The sequence below is a fragment of the Anser cygnoides genome, chromosome Z (assembly GCF_040182565.1).
Source record: "Anser cygnoides isolate HZ-2024a breed goose chromosome Z, Taihu_goose_T2T_genome, whole genome shotgun sequence".
In the NCBI taxonomy this organism is placed as follows: Eukaryota; Metazoa; Chordata; class Aves; order Anseriformes; family Anatidae; genus Anser; species Anser cygnoides.
In genome coordinates this window covers 7,624,046-7,647,754 of record NC_089912.1, presented here as the reverse complement: position 1 = coordinate 7,647,754, position 23,709 = coordinate 7,624,046, and the positions used below count along the sequence as shown (strand labels likewise).

At 39.9% G+C, this 23,709-nt stretch overlaps 1 long non-coding RNA gene across 1 annotated transcript; it reads left to right on the top strand.

Annotated features, from left to right (window-relative positions):
• Window positions 1-349: 349 nt before the first annotated feature.
• Window positions 350-15,374, top strand: LOC106042716 (uncharacterized). The gene is made up of 5 exons (XR_001211300.3): window positions 350-552; window positions 8,994-9,070; window positions 12,309-12,337; window positions 13,164-13,276; window positions 14,618-15,374. It is a non-coding gene; the product is annotated as an uncharacterized lncRNA (long non-coding RNA).
• The last annotated feature ends 8,335 nt before the right edge of the window (window positions 15,375-23,709 follow it).

Below are 23,709 nucleotides of genomic sequence, written 5' to 3'. Positions count from 1 at the left end.
GTGTGTGTGTGTTTTTCCAGTTTTTATTTTGTGGACATATACTGAGAGGAGGCACATCTGAAAGCTCCCCGAATCAACTGCACACCCCATGACACGATTTTTATCGCACCAGCACAAATATCTCTGCTGCTAACGTAGCCAGGGCTGGTGTAAGAAATATCAGGCATGCTGATCAACCTGCCTCTGGACCAGCCAGCCCAGTAGCTCTGCTCGCATTGGTGAACTTCTCTGTAAACCGTACCAGCTAATTAGAATGCATTAAAAATGACAGTGCCTGTTGATTGTAGGGCTGGAACCCAGAGATTATAGTGTCATACAACACCAGGCAATGTGAGCCGGCCGGCGCCCTTTGAACGCCTGTCACATCTGGCTGGCAGTGAATGGACCCACTGTCAGAGGGGCTGCTGCCGTGGTACCTGGTTCCTTATGTACTAATTACAAGCTCCGAACGCAGGAGTTAGGGGAGTCTGGGGACTTGTGGCTGGAGTTCACACAGGCTGGAGAAACAAAGGATGCCCTGTTCCTCATTACGCTCCTACACTTAATTAGGAAGTGAGTTTGTTGATCACTGGCTGCGCTAAGAATCACTCATTTATAGCGAGGCACTTTGTGATTTTTGTGAAAGTTTATTTAAATGACATCTTACACTTTGGCCATGAGGGACATGCCTTTATTTTATCTGAGTTTAAATATGGCTCTTGTAGTCTCTCGGTCTGACAGAAAGGGAAACAGGAGTGTTTTGTTTCATGGGGCAAGCAGGGAGGAGAGGGGGAGGGACCAGGGGAAACATTTCATTGCAAGGCTCCCTTGGTTGTTTTGGGATTGGCACATTGCTGTGTGAGTGCTGGTAAGCCATTTAAAGGTTTGTGCCTTGAATTCAGAGGAGAGGGCTGCCGGTGGTGGTGGTGGTGCCACTCTCTTGCCTTCTGGTGAGGAGTTCAAGGTCAGAACATTTTATTGGTCTGACAGCTTGCCATGCTGAGCCTGGATGTGGAGATCTGCCAGGTCTGGGAGCTGGGCTAACACTTTCCCCGCTCCTACTGCCGTCTGTCTTGTCCGGAGGTCGATGAGACAGAGGTGGAGGCTGCATGGGGTCCATTGATGCTCAGCGATGTTTCATCCTTTGAGAAGCAAATGCTGCAGCAGTCCTTTCAATGCAGCTTGTGTTGGGAGTCAATTGCTTCCCCTTCTCTATTACAAGGATGCCATTAAAATCCAGTGCCACTGTAGCAGCTAGCAATTCTTCATTGCTAGAGCCAGTGGAGATGAATGATGGACTGTTTTCCTCGCCCAGAAACAGAGTTCCTGGGCTCCAACACACAGTGGCAAGGGAATCGCAAGAAAGCAGAGTGGAGAAAAGCTTTAAGAGAGGAGCCAAGTGTGAGATATAATGGAAAAAACAGACACCCATCTGATTTTTCCATAGTAGCACTAACTGGGATTAATCATTCATTTATGGAAAGAAATTTACTGTGATCTTTGCTCAGATCCCATACATCATTATTACTTAATTACAGAGGTTTACCCTGGCATTGCTTGCTATCCATTCTCAAGAATAAAATGCCTTCAATCTCAAATCTATTGTGTAAATTCTCCTAGCTGCACATCTGCAGGAAAATCAGGAAGCAGTGATGCAGGGGAGTCCGTGGGTGTTTTGGGGGGCTTTTTTGTAAGGAAGATTAGGGTACATGAATTCAGCCCACCAGGCTGAATAAGAAGGTTTAGGGATGGGAGGAGGGGAGCAATTCTATTTTGGCAAAATGAAAAACCCATTTTCCCTAAATTTAACTAAATTAAATTACATTTCTACAAAATTTTGTAAATTACCTCAATTTTTTACACTCACCTCATGACAAAACTCTTTTGGAGATGTTTATATTTCTTCCTCCCCCACCTAAAAAAGTAAAAATCAACTGATAATGGCTTCAGACAGGCCTGAAGGCAGGTAATAGCTGATCCTGATCTTCTGCTCACATAATATTTTCCAGATGAGAGACTGAAAGTTTGCCTTGCTTAGAGGAAACCATTCATTCAATCCATATGGAGTGCCTGGCCTCTACCCAGAACTCTGAGTGGGTTCCTTGTTGTTACTGTTGTTGTTTTCAAATAGTATCTAATTGTATATTGAGGAAAGTGGAGGAAAAAAGTGAGATTAAAAACCAAGCCAATCACGTTAGTGTAGATGGTTTGCATAAAGGCTATTTTCAGTAGTAAAATACTATGGTACTCTTGTAAAGGTAGGTAATACCGTGTTTCAGTTTGTTCAAAAGCATGAAGCGTTTGCAGATTATCATGAGGAATTATGCAAAGCTAACAATCCATCAGGAAAAAACAGTGAATTATTTGATTAAGTTGCAAAAGTCTTGTTTCCAAAAAATTAAGTTCAGTATGGAGTCTATAAACATTTACACATGCATTTAACTTAATTAAATGGCAAACAGCTGTAACTTCCTTTACAGTTACCCGCTTTTTTTCTTCTATAAAGAGCTCTTTTGATCTGTAGGATACATGGAGTTTAGATCTTCCTCAGGTCCAGCTCTGACAAGTAGAAGAGGAAATTCTCCCTTTTGATTAAATCAGTGCCAGCAGAGGTCTTGATCCTCCAAACACAAACTTCTATGGGAGCTTCATTTCACACTATATCCCATTGCTTCTACAGGAACTGTCCCCTGTAGTAAGTGAACATGAAACATATAAAGCAAATGAAGAAAAAAAAAATCAACAAAAGTCATGGAGGGATGTCAGGCCAGATCTTCCCGTACAATTTTATGTGGTCTTTAGATGCACAAACACAGTAGAGGGCTTCTGTATAATGAATATTGACGTGCTCCAATTGCTGAAGTGTATGAAATTGCTAGTTCTGGGCTGTCTGATTCATGGACATTGTCAATTTAAAGCATATCTCTACGTATACAGAGTTTAAATGCTCTTAAATTGGCACTATTGCCAAGGAAAATAGGCCTGGAACTAAGGTGCCAATCACAATCATATTTGTGTTTCCTTTTTTTTTTTTTTTTTGTTATTCTGTTTAAAAATATCTCTTTCAAATATTTCCTTTTCAGTTGGAAGATGTTATCGCTCGTCTCATAATATAGTTTGGTTTCTTCTATGTGATTTAACCCATTAACTCGCTATGTGTTTTGTGATATTAGGATAGCACAAGAATAGGACAAAATGAGAAACAGGGATTATGGCATTTACCTTTTGAAAAGGATCTTGAAGCAACCCTAGGAAAATTTCCTAACAGCCAGTTGTTCTTCTGGAGTTTGTCTCTCTGCCTCATCAAAAACATCCTACTCACATTATACTACAAAGCAAATTCTAACATCTAAAGCATTTTTTTTTCCGTAAGATTCTTGTACTTCAGGTATTATCTAGCTACCAAGCAGGACCATTATTTTAATTTATCTCAGATGACCTTTAATCATGAGTGCTATATTTGGTCGTGTTTGGGACCACATTTCTTGTTATTTTACAATTCCAGTTCTGGATTTGGCCGATTGTGAAAAAATGTTGTGGATAAAATCCTGTATCGCAACAGCAGAGCTTCTGTTGTCTCAGTGTCTTCAGTAATCTCTTGATGATATTTCTGGATAATGGCTTTGCACAGTCATATGGAATATGTGCTTCAGCCAGCTCTTGCTGACATACTTACCATGCTGCCAATAGATATTGTCTCCACAGAATAAATCCCAACCTTATCCAAGAAATACACTGCCTCTTCTACTGGGGAATGATCTAATGTTGCATTTTCCCACGTACAGAATAGGAAAAGGCAGTATTTCCAAAATTCTGTGGAGTATGACCTGAGAGTGACTTCTAATGGATGGCTGCTCTACATGAAGCTGGGAGTTAAGCCTTTGGTGAAATGTATTTTCAGAGGAGAAGCTTTGCCTTTCCATCTGTTCCTCGGAGCTTGATTTCTAGTGTTTCACTATGTTCATATTATCATGCAGCATTTCTGTCTGGCATAGGTATTAAAATGTCTGGGCGTGCAGGTTCCATAATCCTACCATTGGCTTCATCTTTCATAGCCTGTAATACTTGGTTTGCTGTATTTTTATTGTTACCACTGTAATTGTATTGTGAGGGCTCTTTCTCCAGCTCTGGCTTGTTAAATAAATAGAACATATCCTTGTGTCTCATGCCTCCACGTCTGGAAGGGATTTAAATCTCTCCTTTTGTCTGAATGTTTTGGCTGAACTAAAATTTTCTCTTGAAAGACCCTGCAAGTTTCAGGGTATGTGTGCAGTATACTCAGTTTGCTTTCATTAGGCTGTGAGTTATTACAGCTTTGTTTGTTCTTGGGACGTAGGGAGTCCTGGAGGCTGGCTGCTTTTAGGCACTAAAGTGGACAAATGGCCCAGGAATATGTGTCTTGATTGATGTAGTTGCTGCTGCAGCTCACGAGTGGTGTAACTCTCCATTGTTGTGTTTCCTAAATAGTGAATTTCATATACTGCACTGTCCCATGGTGGCACGTAGTAAGAGCTCAAGAATTTTTAAAGAGAAAGATAGCCTCTTAAACGGTTCAAGGTAGTAGTCAAGGATATTCTTCTAAATCTTCACCTGCTGCTATCACCCAAGCATGTGCTGGCCTGCTTACTTTCCACCATTCACCCAGAAATCAACTCAAAAGATATATATCACTCAACAATTAGCATAAAGGAGACTATAGTGAGGTGGGGATTGGTCTCTTCTTCCAAGCACCACGTGATAAGACAAGAGGAAATTGCCTTAAGTTGCCTCAGGGGATGTTTAGGTTGGATATTAGAAAAAAATCTATACTGAAAGGGTTGTAAAGTGTTAGAACAGGCTGCCCAGGGAAGCAACTGAGTCACAATCCATGGAGATCTTCAGAAAACGTGTAGATGTAGATCTTAGTGACATTGTTTAATGGTGGACTTGGCAGTGCTAGGTTAAAGGTTGGACCAGATGATCATAGAATCATAGAATGGTTTGGGTTGGAAGGGACCTTAAAGACCATCCAGTTCCAACCCCCCTGCCGTGGGCAGGGACACCTCCCACCAGACCAGGTTGCTCAAAGCCCCATCCAGCCTGGCCTTGAACACCTCCAGGGATGGGGCATCCACAGCTTCTCTGGGCAACCTGGTCCAGTGCCTCACCACCCTCAGAGTAAAGAATTTATTCCTTATATCTAATCTAAACCTACCCCCTTTTAGTTTAAAGCCATTACTCCTTGTCCTGTCACTACATCCCACGACAAAGAGTCCCTTCCTAGCTGTCCTGTAGGCCACCTTTAGGCATTGTAAAGTTGTCATCATAGAATCGTTCAGTTTGGAATAGACCTCTAATATCATCTAGTCCAAACTTTAATATAGTACTAAAGTGCACCACTACACCGTGCTACTAAGTTCTACATCTACACGTTTCTTGAAGACTTCCAGGGATGGTGACTCCACCACTTCCCTGGGCAGCCTACTCCAATGCTACACAACCCTTTCAGTAAACAGATTTCTTCTAATATCCAACCTAAACCTCTTCTGGCGCAACTTGAGTCCATTTCCCCTCGTCTTATCACTTGGTGCTTGGAAAAAGAGGCTGATCCCCACCTCGCTACAATTTCCTTTAAGGTAGTTGCAAAGTGCAATAAGGTCTCCCCTGAGCCTTCTTTTCTTCAGGCTAAATAACCCCAGCTCCCTCAGCCGCTCCTCACAAGACTTGTTCTCCAGACCCTTTACCAACTTCATTGCCCTTCTTTAGACATGCTCCAGCACCAAGATGTCCTTGTTGTAGTGAGTGGCCCAAAACTGAACACAGTATTCAAAGTGAGGCCTCAGCAGAGCAGTGTACACCCATCCAAGCCTTGAGCAGCCAGTTTCTCCAGGATAATGCTGTGGGAAATTGTGTCAAAAGCCTTACTGAAGTCTAGGTGGACCACTTTCACAGCCTTTCCCTTGTCCACTGAGCATACCACCTTGTTGTAGAAGGAGATCAGGTTCGTCAAGCAGGACCTGCCTTTGATAAACCCATAGTGACAGGGCCTTGTCAGTTATAAGGGCTCCCCACAGCTTTCTTTTCTCCAGGATGAACAACTCCAACTCTCTCAGCCTGTCTTCATAGAAGAGGTGCTCCAGCCCCTTGATCATCTTCATGGTCTTAGTGGTCTCATGATCTTAGAGGCCTTCATGATATTAGAGGTCTTTCCCAATCTGAATGATTCTGTGATTCTATATGGGAAAGGTTCATTCTTCACATAAATTCTGATATTCAGCAAACACAAGACAAAGTTTCTGTGAAACCTCCTTTTGGAAGATGCTTGGCAGCTATTCTCACTTGCCTCACCAGCGTATGTCAGAGGAAGGAGAGATGTAAACTTTTTTCATAAAGTCTGAGTGGGAAAAAACAGCTACTCCACCTTCTATCTAAGTAACATTTTAAATCTTTCCAGTAATGTTAGTCTAAACTGATTGTAACATCCTTATGAGATGAAGCTTAAGCAGCATCCTCAATCAATCTATTAACATAGTTAATTTTATAGTCTTTTAAGGTGTGTAGTCAATCTATCTTCTCGTTTATCTCATCTATCTCTCTCTTTCTCCTTGCCCAGTCTACAGTTTCCTTGACTCTTTTTCCTACATGTAAAGGACTTTTCCACAGTAGACATGCACATTTTTGAAACCATTCTACTTTTCTCTCTGCCACCTTCTCTATTACAGCACTATTTCTCCCAGACTTTTCTGTGGACTGTGCTTCATAGACTTTGCTGTTCGTCTCTGGTTGGCTGACATCTTTGTTGACGTGCTGTGCTCAGAAATTGACACAACGCTTCGTCTGAACATTTATCAGGGCAGAGTGGGTTTGAGGGATTACTTCATGTGTCCCAACTCTGGCAGTCCTTTTGGACATCCCCCTGGGGTGTCCCCCACCAGTGTGGCAGTGTTGACTCATGTTCAGTTGTGGTCCAGGACAGTCCCCAGCTCCTGTCTGCACAACTGATCTACAGCCAGGCAGTCCCTATCTTCTGTTTGCACAGTTGTTTGTTTTTTATCTCTCTGATACTTTCACTGTTTATTTACATTGTCTTGTCTCCTACATATTTCAGACAACCAGCCTGGTTGAAGAAATCTTCTAAAATTTGATTCCTTTCTTACTAACTGGCACAGTTACAGTCTGATATAATCAGCAAGTGTGACTGAGATACCCTCTTCCAGTGGTTAGCACAGATGGTAATACCAAATACTGCCAAACCCCACACAGATTCTTCTGTACTTGACTGTATCCTGGTTTAGTCATGAGCTGTAAAGCCTTTGTATTACTTGGAATGAAAGATACATGTGGCATATCGTGATTTATTACTAAGTTTGCATAATATAATTATGTTTAATTTATCAATATAATTTATTTACCAAACTGATCCTTTTCCAAAACATATTTTTTCTTTCCTTTCATCTATTTCTCTTCTGCTGTTCCAATGTAGAGCAGCGTTTCTTTCTTTTTTTTATTTCTTTCTTTTTTTTCTTTCTTTTTCTTTTTTTCTTTTTTTTTTTTTTTCCTGTTCATATTTTGTAGTGCAGTGAAGACAATGGAGATATTTTTTTCTTTAGTGTTTTTGGCCTAAATGGCCTACAGAGGGGAAAGAAAGTTTCCAATGTGTTACAATTAGGAGGAGCTGCACAGACTGCAGATAGGCCATTCTTCAATGGAGGAAGTATTGTATGCCAGAATAAATGATCACTTACTGGGTTTCATTCCTTCCTGATTTCCCAGCTCAGACTGCAAACCCAGCAGCTCCTCCAGCTTCATGAACAAGAACCGTGGAGGATCCACCTCGTGCACTGTGTGCTCAGGGAAAGGCAAGCCACCAGAGGTGTCTGGAGCACAGCTGCACTAATAACCCCATCCACACATACGTGCATGCAGAGATGGTTCAAGGCTTCTCAGCACCACCAGCAAAAATGAACTTTCCTGACTGGGGGCTGTGAAGCAGGGGGCTGGAAGAGGCTGGGGAGAGCAGGGGAATGGACCATAGGATCAGCATGCTCTGCTCTCCAGAGGCAAGCTTGATACTTTTGCAGCTCCTGGTGGCTGCTAGGTAGGCTCCCCTTTCCTCCTGACCTTTATGGACCTTTGTCCCTGTTCCTTACTCTTCCTTTAGTGACAACCAGCCAGCGGTGTTGGCCCTAAGAACAGTGGGGCCACAGCCATTTTGAATAATTGGAGCAGCCTGCTGTGCAACACCTGCATTGCTCATGCCTCACAGTTGGCCCCAAGGATTGTTGGGAGAGCTGGTGTGAAATGCTTCACTCTTCAAATCTATATTTAAGGTGAAATTGAATGAGAATTTGTAATATTTTGCCTGGCTGCAGCTTAAAGGCTCATCTATATTATTAAGGATATTGCTGTTCTTATCTGAGGCTTGCATTTCCATGTTTGTGTCATTTCATTGAGTATATCTGTTGTCACACTGATATGAGCTGTAAAAAGGGAATTAATTTTGTCTGAATTGCCCAAGGTGTTACTGGCTTTAAGGGAGCTTCTCCGGACTTGGTCAAAGTCACTTGCAAAAAGATATATGTAATGCGATTAATTCTGTGGGCAACTGCTGTGATAACACAAGGAGTATTCAAGGCACACACGAGGACACTCGCCACCCTTGTAGGGCCATGACAGCACAAAAATTTTGTGAGGACAACTGTTTATTCTTTTTTCAGCATATCTTGTCCTTTCCAAGTAGGAAAAGCTCCACTGGTCAGTAGACCATATATTTGTATTACCTAAAAATTACAGTAACAATATGGCTTCATGGATTAAATCTGAGTTTGGACTGAAGATGAGGGTCATTACCTTTTACTATATGGAAAACTAGGCTAACTGGGCTAAGAAAGAAAGAATAATCTGAAAATCTGTGTGGAAACGATCCTACCATATGAGAAACCATTCATCATACTAATATGGTAACTGATTAACGCATAACAAGATGTATGCTTTTTGGAGACCTTTCTTGATGGTTTAACTAATTTCCTTTTCAGACAGAATATGCCTTAATGAAGAAACTGAAATCTGTTCTCAGTTACCAGAATCTCTCCAGACTCAACGTGTGTGAGAGGTGAGTTTTGAACTGACCTTTTTAAAGAAACGGACAACTTCCATTATTTCTTGTGAAAATTAGGTGGCCTTATTATAAAACATGTAATATATAAAATCATAGAATCATCTATGTTGGAAAAGACCTTCAAGATCATCAAGTCCAACCATCAGCCTGACCTATCATTAAGTGAAGTACATTTTAATAAGTATCTTTTGTCATTTAGCAAGCTCCTACAGACTAGCAGTGATCAGCAGACAGAAGTTTGGAAATGTCTCAATCTGCTTGTTGGATTACATATCTGTCTTGTTGTTTTGTGTTGTTCTGTCTGCTGTTCATACCCTTTTTTCCCCATTATCTCAAAACTTCCTGTTGCTAGGATGTTTGAATGATCTCTCTCTAGATCCCTTTTCTGCAGATTTTTTAGTTTAGCAAAACTGGCAAATACAGCCACCTACATAGACAAATGACATATCAGTTTGAAATTTCCAAAGATATTTAATTTTAACAAAGAAATTTTTGCTTGTCAGTGAAAAAAAAAAGTCCATTAAAAATAAATTTAAAATAACTGTGCAATAATATGTATTTTCATCTTAACATTTGATCCCCTGCAGAAGTGTCTAGGTGAAATGGGTCTGCAATAGTATAAGGTGTATATATATAAAGTATAATAGTATAAGTTCTCCCATGGAATAACAAGGCAGGTAGAAAGTGGAGGAATAAATAGTCAGTTTTCACAATGGAAGAGAGTCTCTCAAAGTCTGTGCAGGGATCCAGGCTTTTGAGATGCTCACAAAAGTTCTGAAAAAGAAACAAGAAATGACGTAAAGTTTGTTGATGATGAAAATGGTTCAGAACAGATGAATCTGAAGATGTTTGCAAACATTTTTGGAAAGATTTTGCAACATTGACTGGTTGGTAACCTGATGAAATTCTACCTATAGGAAAAAAAAAAATCTCTTACTTTACATGCAGTAATAACAGACTCTTTATAGAATTATTATTACTCTGAAGAGAAAGCTTCAAGAATTATTCTGGGTAGCTCTCTAAAATCTGACCTCATTGCTGCAGGATGTTATGAAGTCAGATGTAGAAATGAATCCTCTAGGGACTGAAATCTATTTAAGGGATGTGTACTGTTTAAAGGCTATTTAGGACTACTGCACCTAGGCAACTCTTATCTCAGTCCCAAAAATGCTTGTTGCCAGAGGCAAGGGAGGATTTGCCAGGAAAGATAATACTCAAGAATTGATTATTTATTTGTTTTTAAAATATATATAGCTGTTCTTCATATTTCTTGTAAGAATGTGCTCCTGAGACATAGAGAGACAGCTAGCCTGACAAGATGACTTGTCTGGGTGGAGAATGGCCATTTTCTTGCTTTTATGGGCATTATCTGGCTTATTCCTTTGTCACATGTTTCCAAAGCAGTCCAGCCACAGCTGGAAGAGGTCTAGCAGGGAGCATGTTGTGCAATCTGAGAATTTCCACTTCGGGTCCGCCTCAGGAAATATGACCCAAAGTGGAAGTCTGTCAAGTTTCAAACCCACTTGAATGAGAATCATCACTAAATAGACAAATTCTAAAATGACTTTGAAAGCCGTCTGAGATAATACATAAATATCCTGCTTTGTCTTCCTTTCCAGCTGAATTATGCAGATACAATCTGGGGAAACAGAAGCCCAGGCAAAGTAAAATCCTATTGAATTTGGACTGTTTCTTTCTTTCTGTTTTTAGTGAGCAAGAAAATTCTGGATTTACTCACTTCATAAACACTATACCCTTTGAGATACTTTGAACAGCTTCTGTTTATAGTGTGTTTGAAACTTTGAGTTGGATTAACTGTGGTGTATAAATTTGAACAAAATGGAATCCCTTCCAACCAAAAAATTAATGATATACTTAACCACAAAAATGCTAAATTGCTTAATACGGAAACAATATTTCTTCAGTTATGGATAATCAAACATTTTTACCTGCCAAAGATAATAAGATGTATTATAACATGACTATTACTGAGAAGTAATACATTATTTTTCAAAAAAGAATTCTGTTCAGAAAATCTGGATTTTTTCTTCTATTCTTCTCCACTTTTCCCTCTTTTCCTTTTTTTCCTCATTAGTGTTACTTGGGAAAAGTGAGAGAAAGGGAAAATGATAATCTAGAAGCTTAAGAAACCTAAATATTGCCAACATTTTACAGTTAACAAAAAAAAAAAAAGAAAAGAAAGAAGAAGCTACAGAATTTTGGCATAACATTGGTTCTTATTAATGGCTGTTTTGTTGGGAAAGTATTGTTCACCTCTAAAAAAGAAATAGTTAAACAAACTGCAGATGGTTCAATCTTAACATCCTCGCTTAGCTCCAACTGTGCCTTGGAGAATTGCAAATGAAGCGGCTGTTTACACAGGCTTTTCCCTCCTGCAAATAAACAGAACCAGCACAGTCATGGCAGCTTTTCTCAATCCTTCCTCAAACAGGACTCCTCCAAGAGTAGTTATAGATCAGTTGAGAGCCTGAGACTGAGAGAGGACGCAGTAAGCAACCTCTGCGACTGTACCTCATTGCACATTGCCCTGTTGAGCTTAAGCTATAGGAAACCCAGCTTGGCATATTGGCCATGGTACAAAAAGGATCCGGTTGTGTCTGGAAGATCCTTCTTCTTTGGTGAAGAACCTGGTGGGTTCTTCTGTAGTGGGTCTTCCATTTATTGACTAATTCAGGAAAAAGTACCACGGTGAAGGAAACTGAATAAGAATATTCCTCACTTTGAAAGGGACACAAAATAGCTTATGCTCAAGTCAGGCAAGAAAATTGTCAAGGAGTGAAGCATGGAGAAGAACATCATAAATTTTCACCTCTATGCTTAAGAAGTGCTGAAGCCTTACAGGGTAGTTTTGGTAAAATCATGTGCATAGGGGTACAGACCCAGGGACCCCACAAGTTTTCCTGTTCTGGGACTAGGATGGTAGTGGGATTACAGCATTTCTTTAGGGTGTCAGGTGTCAGAGAAGGGCTGGAAAGTGTTTGTGCCTCTCCTTTAATCCCTTTGTAGTGATCCAACAGAAAATCCCACACATTTTCAACCTCTCATGTGAGGAGGGAGCCAGGAAATTTCCCAGATGGACTTCTGGGCTAGAGTTCTGTCTGTACAACTGTTTGAAATAATGGACTTCTCTTTTTTGAATTAATAATTTCTTAAACTAATAAAACCTTTTTTTCTTATTTATTTATTTATTTACTTTGTTATGCTTCAGTAGATAGCTGTAGAGAGCTGTAGATCTTTCAGGTAAGACGAAACGACGCTTTTTTTTTTTTTTAATGGGGACCATGTTCTGAAAATTAATTCCCATTAGAGTATGTAAGACTGACCTTTAGCTTTGGTTTTCATCCAATAGCTTGTGAAGATACAGCTGCTTTTGGTCATTTTTATGAGAGAAAGTCTAAATAATGTTTTACATCTATTAGACTAAATAGAAGAGAAATTTGGAAGTCATTCAGTGATGCCAAAAAATAGAAGGATATATGCAGGAATGTAAATTATATGCAGGGATGCTATGGTTGTAAGAATAAGTGAGAGCAGCTGTTAAAGTAGCGGGAAACTAGTGCTGCTCTTTGTCATCGGTGACTTAGGCCAGGATTCCCCAAGTATGACCATTGCACTCAGAGGGAATCTGAGCTGGTAGGTCTGCAGTGGTGACACAGCTGCGTGGGCCTCCTGGGGTGGCACTGCCAGACATGCTGGGTGCCACACACGGACAACCAGCTACCAGGGCTTCTTGGCTCAGGGGCAGCACTGTGTGAGTGCAGAGTCCTGCTCCGTGGTTTGAGCTGGTGTCCGTGCCGCTCTGTGCTGTTATCTTGTCTCGGTGTCCCAGAGACTTAGTACAGTACACAAGGGAAGAAGAAAAATTATTCTCCTGATCCATGGAGGAGTACCGAGCACAACTGCATCTTTGTGTCTTTGACATAAAATCCCCAAAGTCTGCTTTGTTAGCATTGCCCAGTTTCTCTTGATGGGTAAAGAGGAGAAGTGAGGGCTTCTTTCCAGGTCTGAGGGCTGTTTGTGTTGGCTGATGTCTATAACCAGCCACGTGTTGGTGCTGCATGAGCAGATTGCAGAGTTTGTCGTCTCCTCCCGAATGCATGCGCTGGAGTTGAAGCTGCCGTGGCCATGGGAGTGTTGTTCATGTCAGATCGACTGCTGTGGATGGCTTCCCTTCTTCCAGTGAGTACAGGGACTTATGACAATAACCTCTCAGAAAGACAACAAATACAAAATAAAGTAATCTAAAACCTTCTTATATCTAGCTTCTGCTCTGTAAGAGCAAGAACTTACTCTGGGAGGTATTATTGGGTTTTAAGTGACTTATCCAGTTGTTAGCCTCTGGTAGAATTATTTGCAGAGGTTGGGAGTAAAGGGGCTTATTTTTTAATTCACAGTTCATTGGATTATCTTTTTTTTTTTCTTCTAATGGACAAAAAAAAAATCCTACTGGAAGACCACAAGTAAGAAACACATAAACCTTTTGCCAAAAATCTGTCCTGACTGCTTTGCCTATGGCAAATTATGAAGTATGAAATAGTTCACAATGAACTGAGACTTTCAAGAGGAGGGTTTAAGAAGAGCCCCTATTTTTCAGTCACATTGTTGCGTGCTTGATCTCCCTTTCACTTTTGTGGCAGCAAAATGATCAGAAGTCTGCAGTTAGCAGGGGAGCTGGAGAGCTGTGACACTGGCAGGAAGGGTCAGAGTATCTGGCTCTACTTGTCTGAAATGATTGAATTATACTTTTTTTTTTTGTTGTTTATGACTTGATTACTGCTAATGCTGATTAACCATCAGTACTTGGGAGGCAATGAGCAGAGGGCTCACTTCTTATTTAATTTGACATTAGTACATTAGCAGAAATGGCACTGCAGTGCCGTACCCGATACATGAAGGAATGCTAAACTAAAGGTCTATTTCCTCCTTTTCAGGCACATGCACTATTCCCAGTAACTCAGTTATATGGCTTTCTTCACACTTTATCCATAAAATGCTACTAACATCAAAAACAAGTGAATCCTTACATCCTGCAGTTTTATAGCTCATAAAGCCAACTTTACCCATTTTACCGAAAGGAGCGTGCAGCCAAAAACAAGACAAAGCCAATGAAAAAAGAAGTGTGTGTGTGTCTGGCTCTATATATGAATTATGACTATTCAAGGGAAAAAAAAAAAAGGAATGATTGCCAAAAAGCCAAGTGTGTAAAGGGACAGCTGGAGTTTTATGCTGGAGTTTACAATGCATTACTGTTCAATAAAAAAGGAGTCCTTTACAACAGCAGCTCACACATCACATGATACATAAGCTACCTCTGAATACAGAGCACCTTCTTCAAAGGAAATGTCATTTTCTATTGAATTTGTTATTAAAGGAACAGTAGGTGATCTAGCTAGAATGGTGTGGAAAAGATCTGATTCCAATATTTATAATGGTATGGTAGTGGACATACTAGCTGCAACAATCCTTTCCTTCCCATCACATTGCTCATGTCTCAGCACTTAACCTTTTTCTCTTTTCAAGGGTAACAAGCTTCAAAACCCAGGCCAAGGTTTCAGATTTGGCAAGAGCAAATAGCTGTTTGGGTGCTCACAATGAGGATGGGGAGAGAGGAAAGAAGAAAAGGAGGGATGCAAGTTGAATATTTGCCCGCAAGGGAAGCCAGCACTGGTCATTTAAATCATCTAATTTTCGGAAGTGTGATGCTTTTTTTTTTTTTTCCATAAAGGCCAATCAAGTTCTTTGAGATGTTTATAAGTCTTTCTACTCTCCTCCCACCCCCCACACACCTCCTTTCCTATTTTGTACTCTGTCTGCTTGCAGAAATGGTGGTATGGATGTAAAAGCTCCATGATTCTTCCTTTTCACTGTTTTTCCAAACCTGGGGACACCAAGAAATACCCTGGAATAGGAGGAGAAAGAATGGGAGACCAACAAGCAAGAAAACAGCAAAAGTTCAAAAGAAGAACTGTAAGGAAGGGGAAGAGTTGGGACAAAAAAATGTTGGACGATGATAAAGACTGATAGGTTATGGATGGTTCTTGAAGTTCAGAAAAAACTGAGGTTGTGAGGAGAGCAACAAAGAAATGTATTTGTTTGGCCTGGCCACACCTGTTTAACTGTGAGAAAAGATTTCTGCCTCCCTGTGTAAACAGGGCAAAGAGATCCTATAACAGTTGTGTTGCTCACCAATCCCATGCTGCTCTCTCCTGCTGTTGTCCCCAGGTTTGATCCAGTTATATCTCCTTTCTGCAGGTGCAGTTGGACCTTGCCTGAGATCTGTAACTTACCCCCTTAAATTTGCTGGTATTTCTTTACGTATCTGCTGATATCAAGGTTCACTGCTTGGGTCTGATGCAAAGCAAAACCCCAATGTACTGCTATCCTTTGTACTGCTTCTAAAGAAAACAAAAAATTTCTTGTTACTGACTTTCGATGTTACCTTTATTGTATTGTATGTCCTCAGATTCTTTAATTTCTTATTCTATTTAAAAACTGGCATTCCCTAATGTTAAGCCCTATGTACAGAGGTTTAAACCTTGAAGAATTACAAGCATTTATGACTTGCTTATACTATTCAAGATATTAATTATTCTTTCAATAGTTTCACGACTCCTAGAATAATGTGAATATATGTACAGCTCAGCTTTGGCACCTGCAGAAAGAACAAAAGTGGTGGAGAAAAGCAGAATGCATGCCTCGTAGATTCTGACATGAGGAATAGGAAATCTCCTGTATGATAAATGTCACAGCAAAGTGTGACAGAGGAACGTAGATACAATAAGTAACAGCTTCCTGCAAACAGTTGGAGAGCTGAGAATAACTGGTTTTGATGTATTTATGAGCAGTGCATAAGGTCTGGCTCTAAATGTTGCCCTTGAACAGCTATGTTTAATAGCCATTAGAGCATACTCAAATTATATATATATATATATATATATATATATTCTCCTAGGAGAAACACAGTAGCGTTTAACTGCATGAAAATACATTTAACTAAAATGAGGAAGTTTCTTAAAAGGAGAAAGGAAGAGCCTTAAAAGGAAAGGAAGAGCCAAAAGAGTAGAATACTTACAGGAGGTGTGGATATTTTTTAAAGAGGTTCAATGTAGCTTGTAACTGTCTATCAACAAATAAAACAAACAACTTTGAAAGGAAAGTCAAAGGAAAAAGCCAGTTAAACAATGGTAGAAATGTCTGTTTGGTGAGGGAGGCTATCAGAAGTAAAAAGAAACTTTCTTCAAGGAGATGAGTCTGTGCCAAAACATGGAAAAGAGGCAAGGGTAACCAGATTGGCAAAGCTAACTGGAAACCTTCAGAGAAAAAAGAAAAAAAAAAAAAAAAGAAAAAAAGTAGTAGAAGAAAGAAAGAACAAAAAGGTCTTGAGGAAGAACTTTTAAAGGCAAAAAAAAATAATAATAAGTCCTTTTTGCAAGCACATCTATCTTCCAAATAGTCTGCAAAGCCAATGGAAGATGAAAGGATAATGGAAGTGCTTGAGGGAGATAAGGACCAGCACAAAACTAAATTAATTGTTTGTATCAATGCTCACAGAGGAAAAGCTTAGGGAGTTTCTCACAGCAGATGAGTCACAGCAGCTCCCTCCAGTTGTGGTTTTGTGATAGGCTTAAGTGGATCTAAATCCACGCCGCTTCCAAAAGGGGCAGTCCTGGTCTGTCTACATTGACCCTGTCTGTGCCATTCTGCTCCCTTCCTGATGCCAGGATTAGCATCCTTACAGCTTTATGCATGGCCTAATCAAGAAGAAAATTCTGTTAAAGATCAGGAATTGAGTTTCAAGACAAAACAAATCAAGTAAATTTTTTTTGGTCATTTAGTACGTAGTTAAATGGTGCTATGGGATCTAACCCATAGTTAAATGGGTGCTTTCCCCCATTATAGGGATCTGAAGTACAAGCAAGTTCCACAGACTGGTGAATTTGTGAAAAGATCAGTCCAGGGAGAAAAAGTCTTCTAAACAAGGAATAACCAGGATGATAAATTCCAATGTGGCAGGAAGGCATATTGGGAAGGACGGTTCAGTGACTGCTCTGTTCTTATGCACTTCCTAAAGTATCTCCTATTGGCCTCTGTCTGAGCAGCAGGGTGAAGGATCTTCTGGCCTGAAATTTACCATCATACTCTTTATGGCAACAGACAAAAACTAACAGGGCAGCTCTCTTTACATTTTGTGATTTTAGGTCAGTCTCAGGAGAATTGAAGATGCAGCACTTTCTCTGGTATCTGGTATCATGTACTTGCATGTATTTCATAAGTAGAATAAATAAGGTGGTGATTGCAAAGGTAAGGTAGTTTTTTGAGTGTAAAAAGTGAACAATAACATGTTTTGATAGCATTTTCAGAGAAAAAAAAAGAAAGAAAGAAGGTTTTCTTTTGTAACTTACTCTTCTGTTCCAATGTAAAAAGAAATTGAAAAGCATGTACCTTTTACTCTGTGCAAGAATTTGCAAGAAGACAGGAGGATATCACTGCACTCTCCCAGCAACTACAGTTAACAAAACCTGTCCTTTTCCCCTGCAAAATAAATCTTTTGATCCACACTGAGACTAAACAAAGATTTCTCTGTTTACTTTTGGAAGCACTAAGCATCAAGACACTAACACCAGGGGATAATCTATTAAAGAAGCTTTCTTTGTGTTTAAGTCCAGCCTTTGTAGAAGACTTTGTCAACAAAGCTCACTAAAATATTGCTATATTACCTTAGTTTTCTGGTGGCAAAAGTGCATTTGTAAAATGTTCATTTGTGCTTAATAGTGTTGGAAACAAAAGAGAATGAAAGGAGTAAAAAAGTGCATCTGGAAATGTTTTGTTTCTATCAGCAATCAGCAGTCCCCCCACAATTAAGGACATCAGATTTCTGCATCTCTTGTACTTGGTTGCTTCGTGTTGCAAAATCTTCAATACAATGTACCAGCAGCCAAAGTTTAGGCAATTTTCTTCATGACTCGCAGGTTCCATAACCAATGAAAAATTACTGTTAGGCAGAAGAATTAAGCCTTCCACACACTTCCAGACCTGAGGCTGCAGAAAATATCAGCTGCGGCCAATGGGCTAAATAGTTGCATAGAAAGAACACAATTGATTTCAGCTACTGGATCCCTACAAGAGACTGAGACTTATTAGAGTGCAGAAGAATGAAAGCAGATGGGAGATTTAAACTACATCAAGTGATTTAAAGATGCATGGATGAGCCTTTTATTACACAGGATGATTGATGATGCATCAGCAACTAATGCTGACCACAGTTTTAAGAATTAATTTGAAGGCCCAATTAAAGCTAAACTGTTTCTTAGACCCAGGCTGAGAAAGAAAATCCATCCATTTGTCCAGGGGCATCCAAAGGTTTCAAATAGTTACCCGAAAAAGGAAACATGCTTATGCCTGGCTTTACTGTGTTGTTTTTAGCGTGTCTGCCTCTCATTTGGTCTTACATGTTTACTTTTCTTCCCTTTTAATGTAAACTGCACCACCTGCCTCAGAACAAGAGTCAGCATATGAGTCTCAGTAAGAATCTCTATTGATGTAGACCATAACTTTAATACTCAAACAATTTTACGAGTATTATCTGGCTGGACCGTGCTCTGTATCTCACAGACAATAGCAGTATGTTGGTGCTGTGTCTCCTACTGTGGTGCTCATTGTCAGCATGCTTGACAAAGGTGTTTTGTTTACCTTCGAGCTTGCACCAACAAGCCAGGAGGTGCCGGCTGTGTCTGTACTCAGGACTTCCACTCTTAATCCCCATCAAGTTCTGGGGGCCAGGAGAGGGATTTACTGCATGTAAATGTGTTGGCGTGTTTTGATTAAACATGCTGTGGAAAATTCAAATTCAAAACCTATACAGCAATTGGCAAATGGTGACAGTATTTCCACCGTGAGTAGTACAGTTTGTGGAAGAGCTTTATTAACTATACACATGCCTATTGCAGATGGGGTGAAAATGAAGTGTAACGCTAGCATGCTCGCTAAATAGACAAAGCTTATTTTCTTTCACATTCTCTGCGTCTGTAAAATATGTAGCACTCAGCTAATTAGAAAAATGGACTTTTTTCTACTATTTCTAAGTCAGTGTGTTGAGCTGGGGTTTTGAAACCCCAAGAAATGATGGTTGAAACTGTCATTCAGTGAATCTGACACCGATGTTGTCAAAGATTGCTCCAAGCATTTTGGTCTGAATTTTCCTACTGCTTTGTCTCTGAGAACTCATAAATACAATACAATAATCATTATAAAACTCATAAATACTATATAATAATGATTACAAAAACTCATAAATACTAATAATAATCCACAGCAAGTTGATTCTGCCTAGGGATACATTTTTGGAACACCAGGCTCTGATCAACATTCCAGCAAAGCCCTCTTGATCTTTTGTGAGCCATTGGCTACCCAGTGATTGGCTCCTCCTTCTCTTACAATGACTGTTGGGGTTTGCAGGTTTCATAGTGTTGATCTCCTTCAGGATGCTCCCAGCTAAGGCTACGTTAGTATATGATTCAGTCTCAAATTTATTCCAAATGTGTGACAGCCAAATGATATTAATTTGAAGTTGTTGTTCTGAGGGCTGTGGCTGGACAAATGGCCTAGTACATATACCGCTGCAATACTTCATAGACCAAAGCCGTTAGTCATCCAAAACCCATGGGGTTACTGCCATCTTCAGAGACTTAAATTCAAAATTATACACTAAAGTGAGTTACAGGTTTTGGAAATGTGTACAGTCTCTTAGAGTCAGAAAACCAAATACATGGTGGATGCAGAGAACAGCAACATGGGGAGGTAACTTGTCTGGACACTTATTTCATCAAACATAATTAAGGTTACTGTACTTATAACAGTCAACCCAGTTTGCATCCAGGTCTTCCACTTCCACTTTGTTCTCTTGCCCTGAATTGTGTTCTTGGCTGATACTACTGGTAGCACATAGTCCAGATTTCTTTAGCACAATGCTAAGGTCAGACGTCCACAGCTACATGAGATGGCATTGTGGAAAATGAAGGCTTAGGAGGAAACTGGACAAGATATATAACACCTTAGCTGTGTCAGCTCTTCATATATTTCTGACAGTTGTCACATGTCTAGATACCTGGATACCAGATACCACATATCTATGTTATGCTATCACTAGTATAGACAACTGGAAACAGCTCTATGCACCTTTTGGGCAGCTTGATAGAGACAGCTTCTTGGTGTTTCCCCCACATTCCTGATCTCTTGGACAAAAGAGAGCCAACCCAGCCAAGGATATTTCATCAACAGACTATGACCAAGTTTCTCGTATAGGCTGACTTGTGCTTGGTGTCAGGCTTTTTATGGGCAGAGTAATACGTTAAGTTTTTTTTTTTTCACTTTTTTTTTTTGTTTTGTTTGCTTTTGCTTATTCCAGGGAGACTGTCCAGTGAGACTTTTTAATTGACTCGTGCTTTGTTGCAGGAGGGTTGAAACACTTTACAGCCAGGATGAAGGCATTTGAAATGGTATATTGTGAGAGCATGCTGTAATCACTGTATAACCAGTATTAAACAACGAGGTAAAATTTTGGATGTCCAGCACTCGTGCTGTAGGCTACAACTGATAATAGTAGAGAATTCTTGTGAGATGTATTCTACTACCATAAAATTTGTTTTCACAGCAACAGAATGAGGTACATGCACTGAATTAACTTAGGAAATTTTGTGTAAGAGAAGTGCCATTACCAGAAATCTTGCAGGCTTTCTATATTTACCAAAAACATTCGCAGGCATGAAACAGCTATGTATTTCATTTTCACAGAGATGGAAAATGCTCTTTTCCCCAAGGTTTCTGTATTCTTCAGAATATTCTCCTGCAACACTTAGTTTTGTGCACCTGGCCTTGCAGTCACCTCTTGATCAAATGGGAGGACCACCTGAACCTTCATTCGCCTTCTTTACGTGGCATGAGAAGTGAGGAATGGGTAGCGACAGGAAGAGTAAGACCCCTGTATGTATGTATATATATACTCCCCCTGAATGTTGTGCCCCATCCCAGGTGCGTATTGTAACTGCTACAGATATAACCTCTGCTGAGGTTTCTCTCCCACATCAGTTTCCTTTCTGAAAATCTTGGATGTACTCCTTCTCATCGTTGTCAGCAGCTTTTGAATATCTTCCTGTTCATCATTGCCCTTTGTACTGCTGTCAACAGGTAGTCCTTCTGTCTGATGTCCAAGTTCTGATGCTTCATTTCCCTCTGTCTACTTTGTGGTCTGATTCTCTGCCAGTTTTTATTTGACCTAGGCCATGTCCATTCCTGGACAGTAACACTATCTTAGGCTGCTTCACTGATTGTACAGCTCAAAGAGAGGAAAGTAGTTTTACCTGCAATATTAAGAGTTGAGAATGATATGAAATGATGAGCAAAGTCTTGTGAAGATTATGTCATTTCATTTAATTGTCCTTATGAACATCTCACTAAAATTGACATTAGAGGGACAGAATGGGTTGGATCTGAAGGTCACTTTCTAGCTGGAAGTTGTAAAAATTCACTAAACTTATTTTAATATCAGGACAGACAAACGTATACAAAGGTGCTTGCCACATTTCCATTTCCCTTTGTTATTGTTAAATGTTAACATTGTTAAACAGGAGGCACTAAACACTGCTCTATCTGTCTTTGAAGGAAGTTCAGACTATTGCATTTATCTCGCTGCTCAGACGAACTTGCCACCACACACAAACTTACTACAGCACATGTTGAATTGCATTCACAGTACCCGAAGAAGCTAGTTACATGCTGGGATCAGCGTGAACCTGAAAGTGGATATGAAGGTTTATTTTTTCTTATTTCTCTTCTTGAATGGCAGGGGGGAATAGATTTTTCTTTCTCTTCTCTCTCTCTCTCTCTCTCTTATTTTTTTGAACAGTAAACACAACAAGATACTCATGTTCACCTTAGTGAATGGACGGATGTTCCCCATGCTGTAAAAATAAGCATCAGTGGCTGGCTGAATGTGTGGCCGTAATAAGATACATCTATACATCAGATGTGTTTTCATGACAAAAGATGAGAGAATAAAGGCCTGAGTCTAATTCAGGAGAAACTCCACTGAAATCACCAGAGCCAGATCTGGAACCGCAGTTTCAAGATGATTGGTTGCATGATCTAAATCACAACAGTGTGGATTACCCATTTCTAAAGTTCTCAGGAACCTCCTTCTACTTCCCACCAACAACAACCCATGCTTACATGGTGCTTCCCATGCCACAAGACCACCACCTTCTTTTTGCTATGACATGCTAAAATCTAAACAATAATGATGTTATTGTATGCTACCTCTGATTTTTACCATGCAATCATCATGTCATTCTTTCTGTTCATTGTACCTTTTGACAGTTTGGGGCAGAAATTGCATGCTTTATGGACACAAAAATTACAGGGCACTGACTGTGCATTCCCAGATGATACAGAAATTATTACAGTTGTGATAAAAAATTTCCAAGTCTCACATTGAGTCAGGATATAAGGACTGACACTGCTATTACTTGTGTGGAAACAGATGGGCACAGAGCAAAGCTGAAATATTTTCTCCTGTGGACCTTTGTTCATGCAAGGAGAATTTCATTAAATGCACATGCTAGCATCATCTTTTGATGGTTATGGTGGGACTGATCTCACTGACCACCAGTTGTCCAAAAAGTAAGTAACATAATCTAAACTTCTTGAGCTCTGTCTGTTGTTGATGGAGAGCATTGTGATGTTTCAGGAAATGTTTCAACTCACCATTTTAAAATGGAAAGTACTACCCAGCTGTCCCTCTAAAGACTACAGACTATTGAGTCAAGATGAGCAGTTTAGACTAGAAACTGATGATCCAAAGAACAAAAATTGGGCTAAACGAAACCCAGCCCAAATCCCAAATCTAGTACAGAACAAAACAGAATATCTCGAGTTTGAAGGGACCCACAAGGATCATTGAATCCAAATTCTGGTTCCACACAGGAGTACCTAAAAGTTAAACTAAATATCTAAGGGCATGGTCCAAACGCTTTTTGGAATTCATCAGGCTTGATACCATGACTGCTTCCGCAAGGAGCCTGTTCCAGTGCCTGACTGCCCTATCAGTGAAGATGCTGTGAATTATGTCCTAGGTAATTGGACTCCATCTGCTGGGATCCCTGCCAGACTGGAGGATTCTGAGGTTAGGAACACAGAAATTAAATCTAATATGAGAACTTTCAGTGAATCTGGGGGAAAAATGCAAGCCAGTTTGCTCTGACATTATCATTCTTTAACCAGGTTCAGAAAAAGCCAGAGTCAGGACCTGCCAAGCAACATTTATAACCTGCAGTAAATACATTGTAAAATTAAGATTGATTTTTCTATTTTATGGGCTGATGTTGCTAAAGAAAGATAACAAGTCAAGCAACACTTTTTATAAGCTAGCAAAAACAAACAAACAAGCAAACAAAATAACAAAACATACTCTTTTACATTTAGGGCAAAGAGAGAACTACAAAATCTAGCAAAATCTGAGAACTACAATTCATGGTCTACTATTTATTGAAATACTGCCTCAGTGCAAGTAGGGTTGTTAGCTTCATTCCCACTAACGCAACCTTCCTTTCTGTGCCATG